Below are 9,905 nucleotides of genomic sequence, written 5' to 3'. Positions count from 1 at the left end.
TCATTGTCACTTTCTTTTTTTTGTATTGATTTTATAGTGTTTTATTATTGCCTTAAGAAATTCAAAGTAAATGCTAAGGAAAATAAAATGTCTCTGATGCTGCTCTTTTTTTGTTTGTAGACAATAACCTTGAACTCCTGATTCTCTTGCCTCCATCCCCCCAACCCATGCCCATTTCATGCACATGGCTTTTCTAAAAATCTTAAACTTTGAGGCATGCTAACCCCTTTCACTTTTGAAGACGTTCTACACAATCCTCTTTCAGTCTGAAAGGCAGTAGGCCATAAAGGAGTAGTATTTACCCAGCAAGTTGACACTGCCTTTACCCTGTCCCAGATGCTGCAATAGAAAATGTGTGGAGAAATACGTCAGCAGTAAACTCAACCCTCCTCCTGAAGAAAGCAAAAGACACTTCCAGTATAGAGATAAAGGTGTCGTGGGTTACTGTAACCTTAAACATTTGTTCAGAACAAAAGGAACCAGGCGAAATAGGTTTACTGAAAGATGGGTAGCTTCGAAGGTTAGTTGAGTTGCTTCCTTAGGGAGATAGAGGGAGGAGAGAGGGGGTGGAGACTAAGGCTTTGCTCTATAACCTTGCTCTTGTCATCGAAACTTGTCTAAACCCCTGTCTTAGCATAAGAGTTTGGACTATGCATCAGTAAGATTCTTTCATCTCAAATTCCATGGTTCTATGATTACGTGGGTGGAAATGGACCATTCTGTCGATTTCCTAGTTTCCAGGAGCGAAGAAACTAGCTTGGGTGTGGAACTAACTCGATGGAGAATTATCAACTTAGAGGTGGGCAGCTTCCCAATGACTGTGGTGGTGCGTTTGGAAAACTTCCAACAGCCCTTCCCTCATTCTTTGACGTGGTGTGACAAGTCGCCTGCTGTTTTGGAATGGGGGAGCGGGAAGGACCTATTTTAGACTGAGACTGTTCATTTGGCTAAACATCTTCACTTTCTTTGTTTTTAAGCTCCTAAAACGCCAAGAATCAGATTCTAAAGGGATGGAAAGGGGATTAGGATGGGGCGAATTGGAAAGGCCTGTAAAATCCTGCTTCCGCATCTGAACCCCTTCTTTGGGCATTAGGATCGTCCTCTAAACGTGTATTTTTGGCAGAGTGGGCCCGGAGTCAGGCTCAGAACTGCAGAGGAGGGCTGACGGAAGCTATTCCTGCTGGAGGGATGGCGTGAGAGCTCAGGGTTGGATCCGCGCGGGCCGCCTGGCGGGCTGCGAGCGTCAAGGGCGCGGCTGCGGGCGGACCCCGGGGAGGGGCTTCGCGGAGGCGCCGGGGCCCTAGCCGAGCGGGGCCGCCCGGGCTGGGCGCGCAGCGCGGCCGAGCGGGCGGTGGCGCTGCGGAGGCGGCGGCCGAGGCCGGCGGGCGTGGAGGAGGGGCCCGAGATCCGGGCGGCCCGCGGCAACTGCCCGGGTGACGACTGCCGGCAGCGCGGCGCCCTGAGGAGTCCGAGCCGCAGGCCCCCGGCGTCGCGGCCTCGCCAGCGGCCCTCTTCGTCCTTGTCTCAACCTCGGGGCTGGGGAGATGGGCCCTCGCCGCCGCGGGCCCTGCATCCCGCGCTGCCCGTAGGCCCCGGTGGCCCGCCGGCTTGTCACCGCCCCTCTCCCCAGTCGAGCCGTCCCCACCCCAGGTTCCCGGGAAGGAAGATGAGGGAAACGGGCCCGGCGATCGGCAGCCAGAGCAGCAGCAGCAGCAGTCGGGGGAGGGTGTTTCGCCGTTTCCTCTCAGCCGCCAGGACAAGATGGCAGCGGCCGCCGAGAGGGGCTGAGCCCCGGCTGGGTGGCGCCGCCTGCTGAAGCGCTTGGCTCCGGGTCCCCGCACGGCCCCCGCAACCCATCCCGGACATGCTCAGGGCTGCGGCCGCCCGAAGCGGGGAGAGCGCGGGCCTCTAGGAAGGTAAGGGAGCCGGGCGAGGGCGGGGAGCTTGGCGGCGGCGACGCGGGCCTCGGGGCCGGGGGAACCCTCGCAGCATCGCTGCTGTTTCCGCCCGGTTGCCGAGTGTCGTCCCCGGGCGGTTCCCGAAGGCCGGCGCCACGCCAGGCCCGAGGCGGCCGGACGCGGGGACCGCGCGCGTGCTTTTCGCGCGCGCTTGGCGCAGCCTCCGGGAAGCCGCCCTGGCCCCGCCGGGCGGTCCGGGCCTTCCCCCTAGCCAAGGTTGCGCAACGGCTCTTCCCAGCAACCGAAGTTTTGTTTGGTCCCACGGGGGCCCCGTTTGGGCTCCGCGGCTCTAGGCCGTCACTACGGAGACCTCTTTCCTTTCATTGATGGGAGCGGACACCAACGTGCACGCACGCTGCCGGAGCGCCCAGCCCCGTGGCTGCGCCCGGGAGGCTTGGTGGCCCTGTCACCGGCGTCGCAGGGCGGCGGGTTTGGAGGGTGTCAGCTCCGGGGACGTGCGTGCGTGTGATTGTTGGGGAGGAGAAATGTGATCCGCGGCTCCGCGTCCCCAGCGGCGGCGGGAGGAAGGCGTGGCGGCCGCGCGGCGGGGCTGTTGCCGGCTTCTCTCGTTACGGCGGCGGCGGCGGCGGCCCTCTTCCTTCGCGCTGGGGGAGAACTCAGCGGAAAGCACTCGGGACCAGAATGTCTGTTTTCCTGTCTGGGGGGAGACGGCTGTTGTAAAATGGTACGTGGATCTCGGGGCGAAGCCTGTTGTTTCCCATTCTTATCTGTGCTTCAGGGATTGCGCTGAAGGGTGTGTGCGTAAATTACCTTGGACCTGTTACAGAGTAGTCACAACATGTTCGGTCCTTGAACCGTGTTTTCACAACCTCTGGCTGGCCTGCTAGGGAATTTATTTTTCCACCTGTCAGTTCGCTGCTTATAAGGAGAGCTTCTATTAGCAGCAGCAGCGGCGGCGGCAGGGTTTTTTCAGGTTTCAGGTTATGGCCCAGTTTACAAGGAAAACCCACGGTTTTATCGTTAACTTTGTTTTGGTGTTTCTCTGGTACTGGGCTGGAAAAGTTAGCTGAAGAACCAATCTTCGTTTCTGTGTACCTCCGAGTTGTTTAGAGATCTGCTGATTTTTATTTTTCTGTTTTCTGTTTTAGGTTTCTGCTGTAAGCTACAGCCTCTGAAGTGTAGGTACTTCAAACAATTTCACTTAATTTCGAGATTTTAATTGCTGGGTACTTGAAAAATTTTAAAGAGTTTTTTTCTGATTAGATTATGAAAACATTTCTCGGTCTGTTATTTTTTGCTATTGTTTATCAAGAAAAATGTTTTAATGCTTCACCCACATTTATTATTTCAGAAACTGGGCAAGTATCACCATATGTTTGATAAGTCTAGATTCTGCTTAGGCTTGCAAGTGCAGTGCTAATTTTACACAATGAGCAACGATAAGGTTTAGACGGGTCATGATTAAGCTTCAGTATTTTAAGTAAACAAATATTACTGACCTTTAAAATTTTTTTGTATTGATTCTTCTGTCTTCATGTTTCTTACCAGTAACTGAAATTTAGCCAAACAACCCAAGTTCTTTATTTTTAAATCACAAGGTATTTCTTGGTATATTTATGGTTGTATTCATAAAGTGTAGGGGGCTCTCATTTGTGAAATTTAGTGCCTAGCCAGCGTCAAGTTTATTTTTTCTTGACTTATTTTAATTATTTTTAATTTGTTACAGTAGATATATACAGGAATGTCTGATTTTTTTTCAGTGTTGGGTATTTCGTTGTATTTTGGGGAGAGTTTATTTCTTAGGCCCTCCTTTTCTATCATAGGGAACACTTTTACGAAGAGAAAAGGTATTTTGGAGGATAGATGGGGCAGGGGGAGCACCAATGTTTTAAACAGGTAAGATGAGCTTGAAGTCAAGAACAGAACTGGCCATTAAATGTTTTAAATTTATATTTGGACATTGCTGACTACAGTAGCTAAACATGCATATTAGGCAAGCAGATCATAACATGGTGAGACAGTCTTAGCATTTTGTTGTAATGCCTTTTCCATTGAACTAGTCATTATCTTGTTTATAAACCAGCCATTGGCTTCTGGGCATGGGGTTTTTAGAGTCTCATCAAAGTAGATGGTTTCTGTGAGATAATTCTTGTAAACGTGCTTGAGAAGAAGCTGAAGATTATACTGTTAATTTTTTGGATGATCTGTCATAGGATACCATAAAACAGGGTTGCAAATTAAAGAGGTTGGTTACTGTAGCAAGTATAGCACTTGACACATAGATGTTTAATGCTAGTGCTAAAGGCTTGCTTTCCTGCAGCTTCAAAAAGCAATAGTTGTCAAGCGACCTTCTTGATTGAATTTTTGTTTTTAAATATTTGCTGCATGAACACTGAAGGCATATGGAAAAGAGGAAGGAGAAAATGTCAATCTCACAATGTGGAATTGTTAATAAAATGTAATTCATGCACATATATTTAAATAATGGAATGATTGGGCCCATGTTGCGATGACTTACAACATTAACTTTGAAGTTTGTTTCTTTGAGGTGGAGGAGTTAGCTTCCTAGTAGTTCTCATTGTAGCAGTTCATCCAGCATGATAAAATAAGGCAGATAAGAATTGTCCTATTGGTTGATTTCTATTCAGAGACATAGAGACATTGTTTCCATTGCGTTTCTCCTGAGCTTGTATGTGAAAAGATGTCATGCTTTAAGGATGTTCAAGAACTTGGAAATTCTCTATTTTAAAAAACAGCCTTCCACAAATTGTTGTGCCTTGTAGTTATTAGAACACACAGGCTAATTTGATACATGCTTATATCGTTGCTGCCAAAGTAAACATTCCTGTTGTAAAATTTGTGGGTTGCAGCTGTCCTGATTTCTTAATGTCCAGAGTTCAGGCATAGTGTTGCATGTTTAAGTTGGAAGCTACTTCTGAAGAGGGACTACAAGAGCTTTGTTAGAAGGAGGAATCTTATTGGTGTTTATTTAAAAGTACTGCCCCTCCTCCACTTTAACTAGGATGTAGTATTATTTCTCTCTGTGGGAAAAGAGAACTTTCTCAGCAGACTTTTGACAGGAGCAACATTTGAGTGTGATGTAAAAATAAGATGAAAGGAATTATACTAAATGCCCTCACTGGTTCTGGATTCATCTGTTTAAAAGCAGTAATCTTCCCTAGTATCTTTAAAAGGGTATAACTTGAAGAATATGTATTTGGAGCAGAAGTTTTAAACCAGCATAGGTTATTTATTTTATTATTTTTGTTTTTTCTAGACAGTGTTTCTCTGTGTACCACTTACTGTCCTAGAACTCACTAAATAGACCAGGCTGGTCTGGAACTCAGATCCTCCTGCCTCCCAAGTGCTGGGATTAAAGGTGGGGGCAACCCTTTATTATATTTTTAACAGAGTATTGTGTGGCCAGCTTAAGGAAGCAGTGAATTTCTTTTGGTTGGCTTGGTTTAATTAAGAGTAGCTTGGGGAGCACCATCAGTAGCGTGCTTCTATACAGCTCTGTTGTAGTTGTTCCTTTGGCTCTTAGTCATTCTGTAAGATGGAGGTAGACTAGACATAGTAAGGGTGTATGCTATACATTGTATATAAGTGTTTGTCTAAGTAGGTGTTGAATTTCTTAGACCTCTTAGTTGATAGTTGTCACTAAACAAAGGACACGAGGATGGGTGCTGGAGATCTAGGAGATACTCATGAGGAAGTGAAAAGAACCAGGAGTATGCTGATAATGTCCATAAGGATATGGCTAGGGTTACTTTGTCTTAGCAGGTTTACTTTATCTTCATTTTGTGTTGTTTTGAACTAGTGTCTTCTGTAGCTTAGGCTGGCAGTGAACTCCTGCTTTTCTTTCTTCTTTTTTTTTTTTTTTTGTTTTTTGTTTTTTGTTTTTTCGAGACAGGGTTTCTCTGTATTGTTTTGGAGGCTGTCCTGGAACTCACTCTGTAGACCAGGCTGGTCTCACAGAGATCCACCTGCCTCTGCCTCCCAAGTGCTGGGATTAAAGGCGTGCGCCACCAATGCCCGGCTTGAACTCCTGCTTTTCTTTTTTTTTGTTTTTTCAAGACAGGGTTTCTCTGTGGCTTTTGGAGGCTGTCCTGGAACTCGCTTGGTAGTCCAGGCTAGTATCGAACTCACAGAGATCCGCCTGCCTCTGCCTCCCCAGTGCTGGGATTAAAGGCGTGCGCCACCAACGCCCGGCCGAACTCCTGCTTTTCTATTGACTAAGTAATACCACCTGATCTGGCTGATTTAAAAACAAAAACCCCAAACAATAACAAAACAACACAAACATAAAACAGTATGAAAGTTCATTCTTTCTGGGATTAAAGGTGTTTAATCCCTTAAAAAAAGCCTCACATTAAAGCAAAAATAAGCCGGGCAGTGGTGGCACACGCCATTAATCCCAGCACTCAGGAGGCAGAGGCAGGTGGATCTCTGTGAGTTCAAGGCCAGCCTGGTCTACAAAGCTACACAGAGAAACCCTGTCTCACTCCCCTGCCCCAAAGTCTCACATAAAGACTTCTCTGAAATCAGAAGGACAAAGAGCATGGAGTTTAATATTCATAATACATTAGAGTAATAACTACTCTACAGGATTTATATTTTGTTTTAAAAGATTCTTAAAAAGTAATGTCAAGGCACATATCAAATTCTATAAATCTTGTGTTTTCAGATGGAAATGAAACCCCGGCTTCTGATACCTGTCACTTAATCCACTTCATAAGGCAGACAGACATGCATTTATTTCTGTCGGTGTGGAGGTGAGCCCAAGAGCTCACATTCAGCATGCTCTCTATGTAGCCGAGTTATACCCCGAGCTTAATCATCCATTTTGTTTTTATGTATTTAAGTTTTACTATTTTGTGTGTATGGGTGTTTTGTCTGTGCACCACTTGTGTGCTTGGTGCTGGTAGAGGCCAGGATAGGGCATCAAATCCTCTGGGACTGGAGTTATGGATGGCTGTGAGCCACCATGTGGTTGTTAGGAATTATACCTGGGTCTTCTGGAAGATTGTCCAATGCCTTAGCTGCTGAACCACCTCTTCAGCCCGCCTCCTATTTTTTATTTAACAGGGTCTTTCTTACTGCTTGTAGCTCAGGCGGGACTTGAACTCTAATCCCCCTGCTTCTGTCTCCTGGGTGCCAGGATTACCAGTGCTAGGGATTAACCAGTGCTTGCATACTTGACCTCCTTCACACTTGACCTCTTTTCAGTCAATCAACCTCCTCCCCTACCACTTACCTTCCAGGCCTTTGAGACAGATTCCTGTAGTCCAGGCTGACCTCAAACTTGTGCTCCTTCTCTTTCTCCCTCAACACTATGCCTAGCTGAGCAGTTTTCTCTTTCACTCTTTTTTTTTTTGAGACAGGGTCTTTGTAACACTGTCTAGTCTGGAGCTCACTAAGTAGACCAGGCTAGCCTTAAACTTAAATTGATCCACCTGCCTCTGCCTCCATCTGGACTCATTTTTTTTTAAATGGCTGGATTTCCAGATTCACTTTTACTTTGTAATTTCTTTGCTCCTATCTTTAAAAAAATGGAGTATGTATGTGTGTGTTCGCATGTGCCTACATGTATGTGCATGTGTTTGCTGTAGTATGTGTAGTACGTGTGGTTGTCAGTGAATGACTTTAAAGAGTTTATACTCCTTCAACCCCAAGGTCCTACAGTCAAGCTCAGGTCTTCATGCTCCTCCCTTCCCCCACTCTTTAGTAAGCAAAACCAAAAGGATTATGCTTTTAAGAACAGGAGATTTACCATAGGGAAGAATAATAAAGGAAGTGTATTACTCATTTGAGCTGTAACTTTTTTGTTTGTCCAAAGATTTAAGTTGTCAAAGACTGAAAGACTGATTTTTTTTTGTTTGTTTTTTTTTTTTTTTGAGACAGGGTTTCTCTATAGCTTTGGAACCTTCCTAGAACTCACTTTGTAGACCAGGCTAGCCTAGAATTCACAGAGATCTGCCTGCTTCTGTTTCCTCAGAGCTGAGATTAAAGGACATTTAGAACTACATAATTGAGACTCTGCCTCAGGAAAAAAAATTGTTTTATGTATATAAATCTTTTGCCTGCATGTATGTAAGTGCTCCATGTGTGTGCCTGGTGTCTACTGAGTCCAGAAGAAGGTGTTGGAACTAAAGTTTGTGAGTTGCCACTTGGGTGTTGGTAACCACCCAGGTCTTCTGCAAGAATGGCAAGTAGTACTCTTAATTGCTGAGCCATCTCTCCAGCCCCAAAGACTGATTCTTTAGTGTAGTTTCTGGTTATATTGAATGTAAAGGCTTGCTATGGTTAGTCACATGTATTCCCAGTAATTTTTTGCTGGGGAACATTTTCTAGTTTGAAAAATTTGTTTATGTATGTGAGTGTTACATTAATCAGATTAGGGCTGGGGATGTATCTCCATTGGAAAAGTGCTGCCTAGAATCATAAGGCCCAGGCTGAGTAGTACATCAGACTGGGATATAGTGGTCCCCACCTGAGATTTCAACAGCACTCCAGTGGAGGGGTGGGGGTAGAGGCCAGAGGGTCACAAGTTCCACTTCGTCTGTCCTCAGGTTCATAGTGAATTCAAAGCCAGACTGAGCTATGAAAAAAAATAACATCTGTAGAATGTCATTCAAGCTTTATTGTTTTTATGTAGTCTGTTATAAATTATGTTTGATTACATATTGATTACCAAGAAATTTATCTGAAGGTTTGATAGAAAACACAAAAAACTATATTAAAAATACTTATGGTTTTTCTTTCTCTTTCCACCTCTCTATTGGACAGGATATAACTGTAGTTCAGACTATCCTAAAATTTACTATATAACTGAGGCTAGCTTTTCTTGCCTCAGCACATAGTGCTGATTACATGTATGGGTTACCAAACCCAGCTAACTTAAGATTCTTTAATACCTCCATACTTTGTGGGTTTGTTCATAAATTTTGACAAAATATTTTAGAATATGTGCAGGTAATTACTTGCTTACAAAATGTTTTCCAGTTTAGAAAGCAAATACTTGAAGGCCTGAAAAAAAATCTATCTATATATTTATTTATTTATGCTTAATCTCTGTATCTCTGGCTGTCCTGGAATTCCTCTGTAGACCAGGCTGGTCCTTGAACTCAGATTTGTCTGCCTCTGCCTCCTGAGTGCAGCACTGGGATTAAAGGCCTGTGCTGCCACCGCTATTATGTGCTGTTTAATAAGACAGACAGAGTCTTGTAAGTTTGGTGAACTGCATGGCTTTAGATATGTAATACTGCAGTTTAAATAGTTAATAAGTTAGAGTGATAACATTGAAAGTTGGATATTGCTTTCAAGAGACATTACTTCCAAAGTATAATTTAAAATAATTCTAAGAGCTTTAAATGTATCATTAATTGAAATTAAATAAGGTGTAACAATTAAATTGCAAGAAAATGACAGGTTATGCTGCTGTAGAGCCAGAAGCCATGATGCTGTATTCATCCCTGCTCCTTTTATATCATAGGATGGCTTCAACACCCCCCCCTTCTATTTGAGACATTGGTGTTTTGCCATGAATGTCAGGTCCCCTGGAACTAGAATTACAGACAGGTGTGAGCTGCCATTTGGATGCTGGGAATTGAATCAGGTCCTCTGGAAGAGTAGCCAGTGCTCTTTACCACTAAGCCATCTCTCCAGCCCTGCATTAAAATAAAAAAATATTTTATTTTATTATTTTTGGCATTTTGAGACAGGGTGTCGGTATATAGTTCTGGCTGTCCTGGAACTCACCATGTAGCCTAGGATGGCTTCCAGCTCACAGAAATCCACTTGTCTTGTGCCTCTAGAGTGCTGGGATTAAAGGCATATTATACTATGCCCAGCTTTGCTACATCCTTTTAAAAGTGGTTTTTTTTTTTTTTTTTTTGTTTGTTTGTTTTTGTTTTGTTTTGGTTTTTCGAGACAGGGTTTCTCTGTTATTTTGGAGGCTGTCCTGGAACTGTCTTTGAAGACCAG

General features: G+C 44.7%; 1 protein-coding gene across 8 annotated transcripts in view; it reads left to right on the top strand.

Annotated features, from left to right (window-relative positions):
* Nucleotides 1–1,420: 1,420 nt before the first annotated feature.
* Hipk3 (homeodomain interacting protein kinase 3) overlaps nt 1,421–9,905 on the top strand; it is a 75,353-nt gene continuing 66,868 nt past the window's right edge. For 3 of the 8 annotated variants that reach the window (XM_040745946.1, XM_040745943.1, XM_040745945.1), the window contains exon 1: nt 3,068–3,097. The gene's annotated coding sequence lies outside the window, so the exon portion shown is untranslated. Of the gene's footprint in view, nt 1,917–2,188; nt 2,644–3,067; nt 3,102–9,905 lie in introns of those variants that run through there. The other 5 variants (XM_013121418.3, XM_013121421.3, XM_013121425.3 and 2 more) reach the window with 5 other exon arrangements.

The sequence above is a fragment of the Mesocricetus auratus genome, unplaced genomic scaffold (genome assembly GCF_017639785.1).
Source record: "Mesocricetus auratus isolate SY011 unplaced genomic scaffold, BCM_Maur_2.0 Super-Scaffold_100004, whole genome shotgun sequence".
Classification (NCBI taxonomy): Eukaryota; Metazoa; Chordata; class Mammalia; order Rodentia; family Cricetidae; genus Mesocricetus; species Mesocricetus auratus.
This window is presented reverse-complemented; position numbering and strand designations above follow the sequence as displayed.